Raw genomic sequence first — 17,005 nt, forward strand, 5'->3', positions numbered from 1 at the left:
ATGCAGAGTTATATACCTGCAAAATGCAACTGGATGCAGTAATTGTATTTCTGGCATGTGACAGAATACATAATCTGCATTTTTATGCATTCTGGCATGCTAAATAGTATGGTAGCATTATTATTGGAGCACATTCTATAAGATCTGTCAGAAAAACAACCACAAACACCCAATTTGGTTCATAAATTGTTGGACTTTTCTCTTTGTGTCCTTACAATATCAACAACCTTGAAGCAATTTCGTTGTGAATAGACACTATGCACATACAACGGAATTGGACTGAACTAAATAACAGTGCTCTGGTTTCTTTGTGTTGTTATTCCTCTTCTGACAGCAGCAGACAATAAGGATTCATGGCTCAAAACAAATGATTCCTCTGTCTGAATGGTGGGAAAGCAAAGGAGTGCTGTCAGTGGAATTCTTAAGATTAAAGAGCTGAGCTGTGAGTAGGAATGGGGAAGAGAAAACCTGTGTGATCCTTCTGAGTTGCTTTCGGTTAAACCCACAGGATTCTCAGCTTTGTGTGAAGTCAAAGTGTGTGCGTGCACCACTCCACCCTCGATGACTCAGCTCTCAACTGCTCTGCACTTTGTAGGGATTAACCGAGGCATGTGGCAGACAAATGTTGTGTGGGAGCCAAGTTAAGATAGTTCATATGTTTTAGTATTTATATTTCGCTGTTGTTAAGCTTGTTTGTGTAATTAATAATTTTAGGAAATAGATGCATGTTTATGGTGGAACTAGGTTACGTAGTACCATGAATACATGTGCCTTAAAGACTCGTGTTTATAGTAAAATCCGGGCATCACGGATGTATGCAAATTAGTGCATGCGGTGCGGGAGGGGGGAGAGAGAGAGAAAAGGAGTTAACACGGCATAAGCTATACGGGGCAGCAGGGTAGAACAGAGTGTTACGGTTCAAAATATTGGGGATGGAAACAAGAGAAAAACCACAATAACAACACTGGTCCGGCCGGGTTGAGTCAAACGATGATTTTAATGAACACACGCGTGGGAGATGGACACTGATGCAGACAGCCTCAAAATCTCAAAATGGTGGAGCATTGCTCAAACTTTTATAGCCTCTGGTGCCTCCACCTTATCATACAAAGCCTAAACATTCACATGCTTTCTCTCACACAGCGCCTAAGCTACGACCTTGGCTCCCTGTTTATCTGCTCCTGCTGAAATGGGGCAGAAAACTCCAGCACACTCTGTTCTCTTCTACTCAGACAAATTAGATTTCTTATAACTCAGCAGTATAATGCATCATAAAACAATATCATTCATTCACAACAAGTCAGCAGTTTAATGTAATGCAAATCAGTTTAACTAATGCAATAGTTATCAGCTTCTTCTAATTCAGGAGAATAATGCCAACTAAAACTACATAATAATTCACCATCTTTAATTCGGGGTATAACATGGCATAAAATAATATTAGAATCTAACAATTCCCCCTGATGAGGTCATTAGAATAATGACCTCACAAACACCCTTCAATTCAGTGTGGCCGGGTTCATCTCTTCTCACTCCTGAGGTCATTTGTCCCCCTGAGGGGCGAACCATATGTGGGATGACCTCTGTGTTTGCGCAATTCAGATGCAAGAAAAACTATGATTCCAACAGTAGCAGGTCCAGATGACACTCTCTCCTTGTCTCCCACTGCTTTCAGCCTTTATTCTATTGCTGCAGCTACCAGTGTCTTCCAGTTGGGTGATCCTCTGCTCTTCATTCTTCAACCTCAGGGGTTAGACAACCCTTCAGTCGTGACACAGATCAGGGGATTATTCTGCCCCGATTTCAAACAACGATCTGTGTATTCTCCAGAAAAGGAACAGGAAGGTGTCCCCTTTTTGCCCAAAAGCCTCTCGAACTTCGTTGGTCTGGTGTTCCCGGATTTCCGCCAACCCCTTCATGGTTATTGCTGTGTTTATGGGATCCATCCTTTTGTGGTGACTAGCTGGAGCCCAAACGCCATGACCCTTGGACCCAGTTGATGTCTCGGCAGTCACTGTGTCTGTCTCTGCTGCGGAGGATCCTCGTATATCTGTGACCTCGTCTGGTGTCTGTTCCTTTCTCTGTAAGAGACAGAAAACCAAAACACCTCTCTTCCTAACCCTAATAATCTAATGTTGTTATCTACTGACCTTCTAGTGATTCAAAATTGGTCTAAAACATTCAGAATGTCCCAGGGACTTATTCTAATCATATCTTATGTGTGTGTAAGCGTGTTTGCATTTAGCCCTCTGCACTCAAGGCGTTTCCTACACTTTATCAGTCCGGACAGTCACGCCGAACGAAGCTTATGACCTTCAAAAGACCAAGTGCCAACTCGTTATAAGCACATTTGCAAGGTGTGTCTGAAAATTATTGAAACCCCTCTTTTTAACAAAAGACAAAGAAATTAACAAATCTTCTAAACGCTATTCAGTTCATTTCAATGATTGATGCTGACACATGGAAATAATGATCTATGCTTCTTACTGATTCTCTACAAAAGACCGGAAACTTCTCGGGCCGCTATTAGCTTAAGTTTTACCATTCCTAAGGTATTAAAGACACAAATGAAGTTATAAAATGTTCAAATAATCCTTGTTTGATGTTAAAGCTCAACCTTCCCCCCCTTTTTTTTTGACACATTCCAATGTGTCAAATCAACGGAGCTAGAACATTAAAAGAAAAGGTTAGGCAGCTACAAAGTTTCCCAGACTCTTAAGGTGATCCGTGTGTAACGTTCTGACTCAGGTATTTAATATTTTAATAAATGTCGTTTAATTAACTGCCACTATTTAAACTAACCTTAAAGACATAATTGAAGCAAAGATCACAAAGAATAACATGATATCAATGTTATGTAAGCGCGTGTGGCCTTCTATGCTCGAAGCCTTTCCCCTCAATAGATCAGTCAGACATTCGCGCTGACTGTAGCTTTTAACCCTTATTAACTTGAGCACAACTCTACAATGAGCAACAAGTTGCAATATGTATGAAAATGATCATGGTTACACCTGCAATGAAAAATTATATCATTATCCTAACACCTGTAAATAGAAGATTCATCAGAGGTTATAACCATCACAGGAACACAGATGTTAGTATAAGGTCAAAAGCTTCAATAAATGATCATCGATGCAATGTTTGTTGCATGATTCTCATACAATAATAATGCTGACATTGAAAATAACAGTAAAACACCCCCTTTTGTCCCGTTTCACTTGACACCTAAACGTTTATAAATGCCTCTTTTATTTTTAATTTTATTTCCCCTTTTCTCCCCTTACTGACCACAGCAGGGGGATCTTAGTTTTGAATCAGCCATGAATCCAGCTCACCTGATTCATCAGTGAGCTCCACCATCACTGGCGTCTGACAGGGTGGTGCTGCATACTCTTCCTTTAATGTCACTATTTTCAACCTGTTAATTAGAGTGTTTAAACCTGAAGTCGACTACGTCCACAACAAGTCAATACAGCTGTAAATGTGGCCAATTATCAATCTATTACCAATCAATAACAACAGATAACTTCTATTTTATACATGCTTTTAATCAACCACTCACCCAGAGGATCTCCAATCCCAGGAAATGCCTTCTCCTCCTTTAATGAGTCTGTCCTCCTTCCATGCCCTGGTAACTGGTCCATCCAGAGCCATATGATCTCAAATATACATACAACAAGCCAAACCACACCTTGGTCACACCAACCCTCCTCCTCCCCGAAGATGTCCAATGCCATCCTAGTATGGACTGTCAAATGTGGCTTTAACGCTGACTGTTCTGACAATCCATTTTATAACGTTCCTGGTCAGATTTGCCAATTTCTGCACCAGGGTTTTAAACGTTTCGCCATTTTCATTAGGTTTTATTTTTTATTTAGTTTCGACTCCAGATTTTCAATTTTTTGCCAGTTGGAATCAGTTTTTACCAATTCTTTGCTAGTTTAGTCTAGTTTTTATTTTCTGAAAATCCTTAGTTTCAATTTAGTTTTATTTGTGTTTTGCAAAAGTTAAGTGTAACAAAATCTCAGTTCCATCATATCAATCATGCTCTTCTGCTTATCCTTGGGTGTTGAGACTAATAACTATTAACTCTTGCCGCACCGTGTGGTCCTAATTTTGGTTGAAGTCAATTGATAACCTTTTCCATGCGATTGTTTCACACCTTTATTTAGATGTCCCAGTCCTGTTATCTCGGGATGCATCACGCTGCCTTATCTGGGGTTAGCTATTTTCTTGGGATGCGAGTTAAGTGGGTGAGCTCTTCAAAGAGGGGGAGTGTGCTCCCCCTGATGAGGTCTTCTAGGTAAGCTAGGTTAACCTTCTTGTGTGAGCTTTTCAAGTGCACTTTAAGGTTTGTGGGATTTTTCGTGTCATAAATGTCCCTCATAACCCCCTGATGGCCCAGTATTTCATTTTTACACACTGTAGTACACATTTAGTTTTTGCTTGTAGTTCGCATACTCTACTTGCCACTCCTCTAAGTCCTGATGTTTCTTAGAGAGGGCAACAGTACCTTTAAAATTATATCACATGTGTGGGGGTGTGGCCTTGCCAACTGTTTTTCCCACCTTTTCAAAATGGCTGGCGTGCCCACAAGCACATTTTATGGAAGAAAGAAAGGTAAGCTTGATATTTACATTTAAAATGTTTTGTTAAACTCAGATTTTTATTTTATTCAAAAAATAAACATCTAGTAAATAATTTCAGGGGTCTTTAAGAATTAGGCTCATTTGGTTTCACAGGGAACATGACTAATTTATTAATGTGTGCTCTACACATTGGGACTTTATATTTATATTTATTTCACTTTTTCCTAATACACAACTTTTGACAAAGGCGGAGAGAATTCTTAACACAATTATTAAGGGAGATTCAAACATAGATTTTTCAAAATATGAGAGGGTCAGGACCCACTAAAAGCCACACAAAGATTATCGAGATGCAGTGGCAGATGTAATAGAGAAAGACACAGGGCCACCTGAAATCTGTCGTCCTATCTGGTGCAAAACCAACATGTAGTAGAATCTGGAATTTTGATTTTGAGTTAAAAATAAAATATGGGTAAAATGCAGAAATCTTTTCCAGTAAAGTAAAAAAAAATAAGTGTCGCAATTATAGTTAAATCCATAACACCTAATTGTTTCTACGAGATCACGTCGTTGCTAAAAGTTATCAGTGATCTCAATGTGTGAAAAGAACTCACAGTATCTGGAGTTTAAGCTCCTCTTAGCTGAGAAACCTGGGACAAACATGTGAACAAGACCTGAATAATACCAGTAATGAAGACTTCTCTCCAAAGATCAATAAAAGGAAGCCCCCATCCGATGAGAGTCTAGCAAAATATGGTTCACTCCACTTGCCTGAAATGGTTAGCAGTCCAAGGCATTTCAGTTGTAGAATGATTGGGTGCAACAATGAAACAGATGTGAGATGAGGGAAGTGCCAAATGTTCCTTTGTGTCTCCAAATAAAATCAGTACTTCCTCAGATATCCTAAATAAATTGACTTTTGTGAAATAGAAAGTCCAGTGCCATCACTTATTCCTGAACCAATAGTTTACAGCTAGTGAAGTGTCAGTGACTTCTGGGTTGGCCCCTGATCTTCATCTTATGAGATTGTTATTTTAATAACGATTTATTTAAAAGAAAAAAGGAAAAAAAGAAAAAACGAAAAAACGAAAATATTTTCTCCCTGTTTTTTCTTATTCTCTGGGTCTCAGGAGGACATTACGTCCCTCTCCACTACAAGACTCTTGTTATGTCTACAAAACAGTCATATTAAAATCATCCTCAATTCTATTCTGGCGCTGTCTCCCGACTTTTCCTGACCTGATTCTGCGCGTGGACAGAGCAGCAACACAGACGACTCGACTAACGTACTACCTTAATTTCACTATAGCAGGGCACGCACACCTCAATGCAACCAAACACATTTTGCTATAAATCTAGTTAATTTTAGTTAGTTTTGTGAACATTCAGTACAGTTTTAGTTAGTATTTCTTTTTGTTTTGATTTTATTACCGTTAACGCAAAAAAAATTTTTCCACTTCTAGTTTTCGTTATTTCATTTGTTGTCTTTAATAATAATAATCTCCTCTGCACCCTTGAATAAACATCATTAACATGATCAACCTTTTGCTGCTTGTTATTTCACCATCTTATTGAATCAAATACTTCATGCTTATGTGGTTTACGACATTATATTTATCTAAATCTCCACTTTGTGTCTAAATGTTTGAAGAATTTTTGAGGGTCAAATTTCGAGAATTTGACCCTAAGTGAAAGTTATGGCGTTATCACCCCCTTTGGGGATTACCTTTTTCCAGTTTTGATGATATTCCTCCCCATTCTCTATTTTTTGCAAGTACCCCTCCTCGGTGGCGAGAAACCATTGGTGTGATCAAGCGGGTGCTGTAAAAACAAAAGCTCAGGACAGAGCAGTCACCAGTCATGTACTTCATTCAAAATTAACAAATATCAAGCTTCATATTGATCCTCTGAGTGTAATGGTACATTTTAATTTGCACTTCTCAAAACTAAAAACAATATTTTCTTTATTTTACTCTTGTTCTTGTGCAGCACCACCCCTCAGCACATGCCCCTGTTATTTTATCTTACTTTTAAAATGTTGACTACTTCAAGAAAGCGCCCAAAAGACGGGGACCAGTGTTTATCATTACATATCTCCATTTTGAGTGTGGCTGTCTATCATTCCCCTGTTATTCATAGACCTCGGTGGAGGGTTTTTTGTTTGTTTTTTCTTTATTTCTCTAAAATTAATTCACTCTCTACACTCTCTACATTGACCCACTATGATTAATAATAACATGCTCAGTCATCAAACCTTTTCTTCACTTTAGCATTTAACATTCCCAACAATATAATGTGATACATTAATTAAAACACAGCTACTAAAACACAATTTTCTTAATGCAAACATCAGTAACTCAAAATTAGCAACCTAAGGGTTAAGCCTGCAGTTCACACTCCTGTGAAGCTACAGCTCTTTAGTCTCTGTCATTCTTCTGTTCTTGCAAAAACAAAACATCCACCCTTCTTTTACAGGCTGGGTGAATTGTCTGTGGACATTCAATAATCCTAAAGTCGGCACCGTTTTTGTCTCAATATCAAGTCAGTTAAAACTTTTAGTCGTCAGTCCGTCACAGTCCAGTCACATGCATACATTCACACACATTCGTACCAGAAGTTGCTGATAATGGAGTCTCACGCGCAGCCTATTCGAGGCTCCATCACCAGCAAGATGACGTCATCATTTTAAAGGAAACAGCTCCTTGTTTGTTTTTCCTTCTTTGGACTGGATTGTGAAAGAAATGAGTTGTCACTCGGCCTTGAACAGGACCCGTCCACATAAACCGTGGCTGAGTCTGGGATAGGTGTTTGCTCTAAATCTGGACGTGGTGCTGTGGATTCCTGTATACGTGTCATGCAGTCATGATCGTCAAAGCCATCCTGTCGGTCAGAAGAACACAGCATAGGATCAATAAATGTGCTGGCGAATTGGGTGTGCTGCTCGCTTTTATGGTGAGGTTTGCTGTGGAGGTCAGTGTAGCTTCATAACCTGAGCGACGTTGTGCGGTCATGTGTTGTGTAGTTATGTTTGCTAGAATGGTCGTGACCTGGTGATTGGTGTGTAGAATAGTGTCATGTGAGAGTGTAAGCTTCTCGCAGTCCCTTATCATGATAGAGCAAGCTGCTACTGCCCTCAGGCAGGCCGGCATTCCTGAACAATTCAGGCAGCACCTTTGAGTGGCGGAGGTCAGCACTCCCTTTAATGCATTGAAAGAGGCAGTCATTTCTGTGGATCACAGTATTCGAGGAGGCTTCTCTTTTTTACAACAGTCACGCAGAATGTGGTCATGAAAAGAACAGTCTGGTATCCACTGTCTGCAATAGTTCACCATGCCCAGGAAGGACAACATTTCCTTCTGTGTAGTGGGCCGAGGGACGGAGGTCACAGCTTTGACCCTGTCTGCAGTCATGGAACGTTTTCCGTGAGACAGTGTGAATCCCAAATATTGAACAGAAGTCTGACAGTACTGCATTTTCTTTGCTGATGCTTTGTGGCCAGTCTTTTGGAGGTGTTGGAGAAGCATGTGTGTGGAAGACCCAGCTCCGCCAGCTAGGGAACATAAGCGTTCCAAGATGTTTTAAACCTGTGGGCTTTGGAGAGTCAGTATACAATCAGCTGCAACACTTTGCTGATGCCAGTGAAGAGGGCTACGGTACAGTAAGCTACTTGCTACAGAGGAACAGCCGTAGCGAAGTCCACTGCGCATTCATGTTGGGAAAGGCAAGAGTGGCCCCACTTAAGCCCATTACAGTTCCCCGTATGGAACTTACCGCAGCAACCATGGCAGCACGCATAGACAGGGTTCTGACATCTGAATTGCAGCTTCCGCTCCAACCATCTGTATTTTGGTCAGATAGTACCACGGTACTCAAGTATATCAGCAATCAAACAAGTAGATTCCGTACCTTTGTTGCTAACCGTGTGGATGCAATCTTGAAATGCTCCAGTCCAGAGCAATGGAGGTATATCAACACCTCACTGAATCCTGCCGACTTTGCATCAAGGGGGCTCCGAGCAGAGAGCTTCATGCAATCCCACACATGGTTACAGGGGCCGGATTTTCTCACCAAACCCATGGAAGAGTGGCCAGAAGAGGTGCACCCAGTTGAAGGCCTGACTACAGATGACCCAGAGGTAAAGGGTAACCTGGTGTGTGCTAGTACAATCAAGGAATGTGAAGATGTAGTGCTGGAGTTCCTGCACTACTTCTCATCCTGGTTTAAACTTAAAAGGGCAGTGGCATGGATGCTTAAAGTCAAGAGCATTCTGCTGCAATTGTGTCGCAAAAGGAAGGAGTTGTGTGCTGTTAAAACACAACCTGAAGTCGAGAGGGATATGGAAGGTTTCAAGGACAGCCTGTTTCAAGGGGACACCAACAAGCTAACGGTAGAGAACCTTGCGAAGGCTGAAGAAGCAATCATTCGCTACTGTCAAAGAAAGACATTTCCTAAGGAGATCAGCGCACTTTCTAAAGGTCAGGGGGTGAAGAGGACTAGTAGTCTTTTCAAACTGAGTCCAGTACTTGAACAAGGCATCCTTAGGGTCGGAGGGCGACTCAGCAGAGCAGCACTACCCGAGGAGGCTAAGCGGCCAGCAATCCTGAGCAAGGATCTTCACGTCACGAAGCTTATCCTCAGAGAAATACATGAGAACTTGGCTCATAGTGGTCGCAATCATGTTATCTCCAAGTTGAGAACAAAGTTTTGGGTACCCGGTGCCAACTCTGCAGTACGAAAAATACTCGCTAGGTGTATTGCCTGTCGGCGTGAGCATGGAGTTGCAGGACAGCAGCAAATGGCCGACCTACCCCGAGACAGAGTTCTGCCAGATGACCCTCCATTTACTAACTGCGGAGTGGACTACTTTGGTCCGTTCGAGATCAAACGTGGTCGAAGTACGGTGAAGAGGTATGGAGTCATTTTCACCTGCCTAACCACTCATGCAATACACTTGGAGATGGCAGCCTCGCTGGACACAGATTCCTTCATCCATGCTCTCCGTCGCTTCATAGCCAGACGAGGCCAGATAAAGACCCTTCGTTCTGACAATGGAACTAACTTCATTGGTGCAGAGCGTGAACTTAAAAGAGCCATTGCTGAATGGAATGTGTCCAAAATTGAAGACCACCTAAAACAACAAGGCATTCAGTGGATGTTCAACCCTCCCTCAGGACCCCATCATGGAGGGGTCTGGGAGAGATTGATCAAGTCAGTGAAGAAAATCCTAAACGTTACCTTGAGGCTGCAGACACTGGATGAAGAGAGCCTGCATACACTTCTGTGTGAGGCGGAGGCCATTATTAACAGTCGGCCAATAACCAAAGCGTCCAGTGATCCAAATGATCTGGAAGTACTCACTCCCAATCACCTGTTGCTGCTCAGGAACAAACCATCTCTTCCTCCCGGACTGTTCGACAGGCAAGATCTCTACGCAAGAAGAAGATGGAGGCAAGTGCAATACATGTCGGAAATATTCTGGAAACGATGGGCAAGGGAATATTTACCACAACTTCAAGAGAGGCAAAGGTGGACCAGTCCATCTCGCAACTTTTTGGTTGGAGACATTGTGCTTATTGTTGACGATACAGCCCCACGCAACTCTTGGATTACAGGGAAAGTAATCCATGCTATCTCAGACAAGGCAGGAATGGTGCGGCAGGTTAGGATCAAAACCAAGACGAGTGTACTGGACAGGCCCATTACGAAGATTTGCCTTCTGCAGGAATCGGACTGAAGTAATCAACTGCAGAGACTGAAGTTTGTGTACCTTGGCTCCACAAGTGTAATTTGGTAATTGTGTAATAGGGTCACAATTAGGGGCCGGTATGTGGGAGCCAAGTTAAGATAGTTCATATGTTTTAGTATTTATATTTCGCTGTTGTTAAGCTTGTTTGTGTAATTAATAATTTTAGGAAATAGATGCATGTTTATGGTGGAACTAGGTTACGTAGTACCATGAATACATGTGCCTTAAAGACTCGTGTTTATAGTAAAATCCGGGCATCACGGATGTATGCAAATTAGTGCATGCGGTGCGGGAGGGGGGAGAGAGAGAGAAAAGGAGTTAACACGGCATAAGCTATACGGGGCAGCAGGGTAGAACAGAGCCACACGGTTTTCCTACCGTAGTAGGTTATTTTGTTGAGGACAAGTTAAACCTGACCACTCCTGTAAGATGCAAAAACTGTGGAATAAATTTTTTGTTACATCTTTTCACATCGGAGTCCCGTGGAGTTCTTTTTCCTCTTCAAACTGACGTACGCGAGTGAATCACGGGAAAACTGGTCTCACGGCTTAAACATGTTGTTTCTAATGAGTACGGAAACTGCATTTATCACCCTGAAAGCTGACAAGCATTGCATACTCTCTGTGAGGCAGAAATCACAATTTTCTTAAATTGCAGTCGACCACCTTTCAAAAAGAAGCACTCAACCAAAAAATTGTTTGAAGTAGTGAATAAAATCAGACTTTGTACGAAAAAGTGACTGAGGGGGGTGCATTTGAAAAATTTATTATAAAATACATAGAGTAGCTCAGGTGTCTTTCTCTTTGTCCAAACTGGGATGGGGATCAAATTTGGTATATTTGTCCTTTTATATCTGCCACCGTTGTCCTTAGTATTTCGAGTATCTCCTTGGTGTAGTGGTTGACACATTCACCTTGCATGTAAGTGAAGCTGGGATGAGACACAGAACACTCAGATGGTCGAAAGCTGTGATGACCTCCGCCAAAAGTATGCATAATAATTATGGGATCAATACTGGTAAAAAAAAACCTGAGAAAAAAAACAGAGCTTCAATCATTTCAGAAGATTCTACAAAAGAGTTCTGGTTTAGATTCAAGAAATGTTCTCAAGTGCTCAATCAATCCACAGCAGGAGACTAGGGGCTGGTTTCTTGTTGAAGGAGTGATTTTCAAATTGGGTTGGGGGGAGCTCGTACTAGATAAGTTCAAACAGTATTTTTCGTTGTACTTGACAGTTGTGCAGCACACACTTGTGCCAGTGGTACAGCATAAAAAGCATTAAAGTGTGTTGTTCAGCCAGCACAGTATATGCAAGAAAACCTGACTTTGACCAAACTTTAAAATCACACATATGGATAGATTGTAGATCACTTTAACATAAAGTCTGAAGCTGAGATGACGAAGAAACTTCTCTTCTTGAGCTCACGATACATCATCAATATGAAATACCCTCAAGCAGCAGGAGCTTGCAGTGCTGCAGCCAGGGAGCTGGAGAAGGCTCAGACTGAGTAATGATCTTCCCCTGATTAGTCAGAGGGCGGGCAGGACTGTACAATAAGCAGGAGACAGGAGAGACAGTGGAGAGAGGTAATGACTCGGCCTAGAAACAATGTTTGGACTAACAGGCTCCACAGATGAGGAGCCACTACAGACAAAAACATAGCTTCTTGTTCTTTGCAAGAATTTCATCACGAGTCTCACAGGTTGAATCAACAACTGCTTCAGTGAGAGATGGTCTCTGTGGAAGGAGACGCTCTCATTTTCAGTCAGAAAAGAAAAAAGAATGCTTGCACTTTCTTAGTAGGAACACAAAATTGATTAATATTAATAAAGAGTGAGTGAGGAAGGAATCAGGAGCAGCTTAACAGCTTAATCGTTGTTCATTAGTGGTTTCCTAATAACTTGCAATCCATAGCCAGAGGTTAAAGTGGGCGGAATGGCATTCTGGCACTGTAAGTTAATGTTATAGTTCATTTTAGATTCACTAATAAGGTGTTAGAGCTGTACATGATGTGTTGCTGAAGTCATCTGGATGTTTCTTAATCTATTTTTTAAGGAAATTAAATAATGATAATTCCATGTTATTCAGACTAGACACTAAGTGCAGGTTAAACTGGATAGTTTGCAGTGTTGTGTTCCAGATTACAGTGTGAGACTATGTTGGACAGGTGCAGGGCCCGCTTTGGTATCTTTGGCCCTGGGAAGCACCAGGGACATTATAAGAGAGAGAGACTGGGCACTCAGTTCTGAATTAACATTTATGAGAAAATTTTGGATAGAAAGTAAGTGGGGGAACTATCAGAGGGGAAGCTTTTAAAACCTTGCAAAGTCAGCAAACTTTTTAGCAATCTGTATCAGATTTGACTGAATATCCTGTGCATGGCATTTTTATGTGTAGTTGAACTTTGAAGTGAAAGATAATGCTTCAAAATAACTGTAACTATAAGCCATTGGATGTGTTTCGATATAGCTGACATGTAAAGAGACTTTATCATTTTGAATATAAGTTTATCATCCACTTTTCAGCTTTAATGGCACATGTAAACTCCGCCTATGTAGCTTTTCCCACCTCCCAAATCCCACTAACTCTTGTCTGTAGCTGGTAGTACTCGGAAATATTGATTTCTGATAATAACAGTTTACTAAAGAACGAGCTTGAACATATTATGTTAGGATCAAAAGTAGTTTATAATTATCTATAAGTCAATCTTACTCATTTTCTTTGAGAGTTTTTACCTCTGATCCAAACACATTCACTGCTCTGTAATTCTCTTTGTGTCACCTTAAGCACCATTATGAGTAGTTACACATATATGTAATTGTTTTGAAGGTAATAGTGTTCCTGTTTTATTTCATACTGCTTTCAATTTCCCTTCCTTGCTATGGTAGTTTTCCCACCTTCTGCACCACCTGCTCCCAATCAGTTAATCCCTCTCCCCAGTAAACATTCTCCCCTCGGTGTTTCCCTGTCACTGACCAGATTGGGTTGTTACAACCAGATGTTGAGGTATTTCAGCAGTTTCTTGAGTTTCAATGTTTTTTGGGCCATACTTTTTTTGTTTATTTTGCTTCATTATGTTCTCTGCACAAATAACCTTCTGCCTGTCTTTTTTCTCTGTCCATCAGCTGGTTAGTTTGCCACCCGACCACCATGAACTTTTTTATTTAAGATTTGGATTTTATTATTGTCTCCTGTGTCCTGTGTATCATTTGTCATTACAAGACGCTCTGAGGACATCTTCCCAATTAGCTTCTATGTATCTGTCCTCTTAAGAAAAATAAAGCTAGTATTGGTATATAAATATACAAAAGAGTGCTATTAATGATAAGTTAAGAAATAAACCCATCACCCGCTTACCATATATCTTGTATATATCTGCAGTATGCAATAACTACCTTTAGCTTTTAAGTGAGTTTCCTGACCACTCCGTAATGAACTGCTATAAGCAGAGGTCATGTTGTCCAACTGACTGTGTGTCGTTGTGTCTGACTGGTATCCAGTGTCCAGCCCCTCTAAGCCCAGTAACAAGGCCCTGCTGGGCCACAACTAAAGCCTCCAGCACCACAAACAATGGAGCAGGGCTTTATGATGGGTCGAAGCAAACTGCTGACTGTCCACTAGTGCTAATACGCCCCTATTCTGTCTTATCTCAGTGGTGTCACTCTTCCTTCACAAACACATGCACACACACTTACACATATGTGCATATTCAACATCTATTTCCCATCTTTGCAGTGGTTTGCAGAAGAAAAAGGGATTTTAGCCATCGTTACATTTATAAGTCCATACACTAAGATGGCCCCTCTATACTCCTGTAGCTCCATTCACCATTCACTATCTATCCATTTACCATCCATCCATAGATTCATCCATCCATCTCTCCACCCATCCATCCATCTCCCAGCCCTCAGACCTCTCCACCCTCTCTCAATTGCTCTCTTTCTGTTTGTGGTCGATGCCGAGCGTGTAGCTCAGTCTCCCTCGGGCCCAAACAGTCAAAAGGACCCCTGGATAAACTCCAACATTCACCTGCCTCCCCCAGCTCTGCCTCCCAGCTCTTCCAATCCCGCAGCCTGCGCTTGGGCTGCTCCACCGGTGTGTTTCCTCCTTCGGATTCCCACTGTGGACCATGTGTGAGTGTCTGCGTGGAATATTCAGAGTCACCTGGACACCTTCCTCCGATGCAGGTCAGGATGAATCAGTTATGTGTTGCTTTACTGCCCAGAGAAACACAAGCTCCCTGGAAATATTTTGCAAACTTTGTATTTGATGCAAAAAATGTATTTTATACTAAATTACATTTGCTCATCATCAAAGGAATGATTCTCTACTGTTTCTGTTAAGCTTTAGGACCATCTCCGGCTGTGAGTAGGTTAAAATAAAAAAGTTACATTTGGAAAAAGAATTGTCCACTTCATTCACTTTAGTTTAAAGAAATATCTGGAGTAAATTATGATAATGAAATTGAGGCTCATTACCATGGATTAACATCCTCTTCCGTGGTTTTACTTTTCTGCTTTTTTATTGTCTTTGTTTATAAGATTTTTTACCACTTTTGGGATGAATTTAGTTCATCTTATCTTGGACCTACCTTGAAGTTCATCAGAACTGGTTTGTGATTAATGAAAATATTGTACTTTGGCTTAAATTTTAAAAATATTGAGGGTTGATTTCAAGTTATAAGCCTCTGCTGCATGCTGTTTGAAACAGGAATCGCTCTTTCTGGATTTTTAGTCATAAGATGTGGGCTGCATGGTGATTTGGTCTTTGTTCTTGTTCAGTATTTGGTGATACTTTGGCCAAAGCTTGGTCACAAAATTGTTGTTGCCCATTGTAAATCGCTGTAAAAATAACAAAAATGATGTCAGCTTGACAAGCTGATAGTGACTCATTGGCTGTTAGTAGATCTGCCAGGCAGCAAGTCAAAATGTATCCTGTTACATGTAACTCTGTTTCATTCACACTGTATTCTGCACATTATTAGAATCAGCCTTGTTACAAACAATTACGTACGTACTTTCTAGTTAGACTCGCAAGACTGTTTTACATTTTTGGATCTTCACAATCAGCAGATTTTGCTTTACTTGCAAAATTATCCTAATTAGAATAAAAATTTTAGTCAGATGTATTTTTTCTTTTACATAATAACAAATTAGAGGGAAGATAAGCAGAAGAAACTAGTAATAGAATAACAATATCTTTAACCTGATACATTCATATGTGCCAAGATCACAGTAATGTAAGCATTTGATGAATGAAGTCTAACAGTTGTTTGAGATCTTTGTGTCACTTGACAAGTTTTCTTTTGTAATGTAGTTGCCATTTTGTTTGTACACTACTTGCTTTTATCAATTTTCATATGATAAAAGTTGTAAATGATTACATTAATTTTGGGCTATGAAGTACCCACTACCGCTTATACTTTGTGCATTGAACAGCCCCAACCAAGTTTTTGTTTTACCTGTAAACACAGAAGATGAACATTCCAACAAAAACACATTTCTATTTTTTTCTTTTTCTTTCTTCTTTTTTTTTTTGCAGATCCACCTATTCATAAAATGTCATAAAAACATCCAACAATCAATCTTTGTCAAAATGCAATTCAAAGGCTGCTGAATCCTTCACACCCATCTCTATTAATACCCTCAGGTCAGGTCAGTGCGGTGAAAGGTCATCAGGTCACAAGTTAAGGTGAAGCTGAGGGAAGGAAGTGAGCATTTTGTCACTGATAACATTTTCCAGTTGCTGTTTAGTTTATCTGCTCATGCTGATGAAGTGTGTACATGTAGGAGAGAGAGAACAGCAACAATCTGCTTCCTCTGTGTGTTTCCAAGACATATAATCCAGCATGACGTAAGTCCAGGCAGACTGAGACGATACCCTTCTTCTCATCCAGTTGGGTATCGCATTGAGCACACGTTTGCTCTGTATATGCAAGCCACCTCTTTTCATGCTGTAACTGACTTAATCGATGTCATATCTGTTGTCACTGATGCCTGTTTTGTTCTGTGTGGGGGACTTTCTGCTACTGTCCATGGGACATACCAAGAAAGAGACACGGTGGCAGATATAAATAGAAATAGGCAATAACAATCTTCTAACACATACAGCTACATCTGTCTGAAAGTCCTGCAAAATGTATCTAAAATAAATGTTCTTGTTGTCAGACTGCATCTTCACTCTGAAGGTCAGGTTGGGTTATGTTTATCGTGTCCACCTGGAAGAACATCTAACCTCAAGCAGAAATGTCTGTTGAGAATAGTTTTCACTTGTATTGATATGTTAATGTATTTTTAAACTGTTACTTAAATTTCAAGCCATATCATGTTTTTATGCTCTAATGGCAGCTGAACTGCTAAACAGAACTGTATTTAAGGCAATAAGATGTATAATGTGCATGGATGACTTCCAGCCAATCAGAAACTGGTATTTTCAGCAGCCGCAGCAGGCATAAATTAAAAAGTAATAACCTCTGAGAAGTGGTAGCTATGATATCACCCAGCACCCCACCCCCATGCACGCAGACAGGCTGTTAGACGATGTTTTTACCGTGACACACACTGACACACACACATACCTACACACTGCCTGCTCCAGTTTCCTGGCCCATTTAAGCGCTGACGAGGGCATAACTGTGGGTCTGGTGGGACCTCGTGCCCAGTGCCACACC

The sequence above is a fragment of the Rhamphochromis longiceps genome, linkage group LG14 (assembly GCF_057381845.1).
Source record: "Rhamphochromis longiceps isolate RC_006_pf linkage group LG14, R_longiceps_female_GT1.1, whole genome shotgun sequence".
Lineage (NCBI taxonomy): Eukaryota > Metazoa > Chordata > Actinopteri > Cichliformes > Cichlidae > Rhamphochromis > Rhamphochromis longiceps.